Raw genomic sequence first — 3,557 nt, 5'->3', positions numbered from 1 at the left:
CGACGAACTAGATGTGAATTATGGCATAAAAACAGAGAATCCGACGCTGAACAGTGAAAAATCAACACATGATGTGAAACACATGATGATTAGGCAGAGCAGCAGGTGATGTGTGAAGATTAATGATGGTCAATAAACGATAAAATAAATCTAGCAACAGGAAAGAAACTAAAGTGGACATAGCAATAAACCAAGAGAGGATATAATACTAATCAAAGGAAACTAAATAGAAATGAATGAAGAACAAAATGCAAGAATAAACTAAGAAACTAAAGTAAATACAGAGGAATAAACCTGTATGGCAAGACCTTTAGAGCAATAGTTAATACAGAGGACTGTATGGCAAGAATAAATGGACACTATTTCCAGATAAAAGGTAAAATAATATAGTTGAAGTGCCATGGGTTTGTTGAGACCATATCTAGTACTGAGAATAAATATATCTTACAGACCATAACAGTAAAGAACTGATCACTTATTTATGTTTTAATTAGATTTGATATATTTATTTCAATATTATTTTTCATGTCAGTGTTAATGTCATGAGGCTGATGAGTCCATGACACTTTCAATTTGACTCATTAGGATTTGATTAAGAACCAGATTTGTTCTTGGTAATTTCTGTCCAGTAAAACTATTAATCTATAAATCAATAGACAGGTCTATATAAAGATATAATCCATGTTTCTGTCTCATATTTCTATGGCATTAAAAGGACCTGGAACTTTTGTTTTTCCACTGAAAGCTTTGGTTTGCACACTAAATGCCATGTGGGTGAATTTTTATGGATGATACTCTGATGTCCCATTCTCCTGAAGGCAGCACAGAGCTGCACCACCAGAAACAGAAACACTGAAGAGAAGAAGAGCTATGATTAATGTAGTTACAGTTATATCCATGTTTTAATGTTGCAGAGCTCAGTCGTTTTGCAAATAGTTCAAAGTTTAAACTGGCATGTTCATCTTTTATCTGATCATTTGTTGAATATTTAACAACTAGAAAATGGCACAGAACAATAATATTTTTACACTCTGATTGGCTGCTGCTACTATGCAGGCAATCAGATTTTTTAACTCTGATTTTAACTTGAATGTTGATTGCATTTTTCTTAGACACCTGTGAAAATAATTTCTATTCCCATGGCTTTCTTGTTGTCTGGGAAATTATTTTTGGTACATACAGAAATGAGCATAAAAATAAAAACATCTAAAATAGTGACAGTAATATTAATAATAAAATAATAGTCCGTGTAAAGTAGACTACAACCTTGTTAAATGACATCTTAACTAAAACTCTGAGGTGTGAGACATTTAACTGAAGTCCTACAAGGGGTGCAGGTTTTAATGTTTTTATCTTTATTTTTTTTTTAAAAGATAAAAAATTCTCTTTGTCTTTCTGTTTATTCACTGTCACATGCTGTTTTTATTTTAATTATGTAAAGCACTTTGAAATGCCATGCTGCTGAAATGTGCTATACAAATAAAATGTGATTGATTGATTGATTGATTGATTGATTGATTGATTGATTGATTGATTGATTGATTGATTGATTGATTGANTGAGTGAAGATTAATGATGGTCAATAAACGATAAAATAAATCTAGCAACAGGAAAGAAACTAAAGTGGACATAGCAATAAACCAAGAGAGGACAATACTAATCAGATGAAAATGGAAATGAATGAAGAACAAAATGCAAGAATAAACTAAGAAACTAAAGTAAATACAGAGGAATAAACCTGTATGGCAAGACCTTTAGAGCAATAATTAATACAGAGGACTGTATGGCAAGAATAAACAGACACTATTTCCAGATAAAAGGTAAAATAATATTGTTGGGTTTGTTGAGACCACATCTAGTACTGAGAATAAATATAACTTATAGACCATAACAGTAAATAACTTATCACTTATTTATGTTTTAATTATATTTGAAATATTTATTTCTTCAATATTATTTTTCATGTCAGTGTTAATGTCATGAGGCTGATGACTTCATGACACTTTCAATTTGACTCATTAGGATTTAAGAACCAGATTTGTTCTTTATAATTTCTGTCCAGTAAAACTATTAATCTATAAATCAGTAGACAGGTCTATATTAAGATATAATCCATGTTTCTGTCTCATATTTGTATGGCATTAAAAGGACCTGGAACTTTTGTTTTTCCACTGAAAGCTCTGGTTTGCACAATAAATGCCATGTGGGTGAATTTTTATGGACGATACTCTGATGTCCCATTCTCCTGAAGGCAGCACAGAGCTGCACCACCAGAAACTGACAAACACCGAAGAGAGGAAGAGCTATGATTAATGTAGTTACAGTTCTATCCATGTTTTAATGTTGCAGAGCTCAGTCGTTTTGCAAGTAGTTCAAAGTTTAAACTGGCATGTTGAACATCTTTTATCTGATCATTTGTTGAATATTTAACAACTAGAAAATGGCACAGAACAATAATATTTTTACACTCTGATTGGCTGCTGCTACGCAGCCAATCAGATTTTTTAACTCTGATTTTAACTTGAATGTTCATTGCATTTTTCTTAGTCACCTGTGAAAATAATTTCTATTCCCATGGCTTTTGTGTTGTCTGGGAAATTATTTTTGATACATACAGAAACGAGCATAAAAATAAAAACATCTACAATAGTGATAGTAATATTAATAATAAAATAGTCAGTGTAAAGTAGACTACAACCTTGTTAAATGACATCTTAACTAAAACTCTGAAGTGTGAGACATTTAACTGAAGTCCTACAAGGGGTGCAGGTTTGAATGTTTTTATCTTTTTTTTAAAAAAAAGAAAAAAATTCTCTCTGTCTTTCTGTTTATTCACTGTCACATGCTGCTTTTATTTTAATTATGTAAAGCACTTTGAAATGCCTTGCTGCTGAAATGTGCTATACAAATAAAATGTGATTGATTGATTGATTGATTGATTGATTGATTGATTGATTGATTGATACAAATTCTTTGGTGGGGGGCGGTGAGGGACCTGGATAAAGGCTAGGGGGGCGCTGGTCCAAAAAAGGTTGAGAAACACTGATTTAGAATAAACGTCCACATTCCAACTCAAAGGACTCTCTGACACACTGTTTCTTTAAATCCTGGCTGAATGCTCTGCTGTTCTGGTAGTTGCACAATCTCTTTATTTTTAGTTTTTATATTTGAATTTTTTTTTTCTTTAAAATTCATTGTTTTTATTTTTGTGAGGTGACCTTATGTGTCCCAAAAACACCTTTTAAATAAAATATATACTTATTATTAGAAATACTTATAATGCTACAAACAAGGACGTTGCCATGGTTGTTGCTTGACGTGGTGGCAGACTTCCAGGCATTTATACTAATTTACATATGTATTTATGGGTGGCGTCAGGCAGACCAGCAGCTGCGCTCTATTTCCCGTAAATTGGGACGTATAAAGGAAAGATACACAGTTACATGCGGGCTCATGGCTTTATACATCCGAATGTTTTTGTGTGCCGCACTTTTCTAAATTTGTATATTAACAAATTTTAGTGTGAAAACTGCACACTCTTTTATACACAAGGTCTC

The sequence above is a fragment of the Poecilia formosa genome, unplaced genomic scaffold (genome assembly GCF_000485575.1).
Source record: "Poecilia formosa unplaced genomic scaffold, Poecilia_formosa-5.1.2 Scaffold300, whole genome shotgun sequence".
Classification (NCBI taxonomy): domain Eukaryota; kingdom Metazoa; phylum Chordata; class Actinopteri; order Cyprinodontiformes; family Poeciliidae; genus Poecilia; species Poecilia formosa.
Note: the sequence above shows the minus strand (reverse complement) of the source record.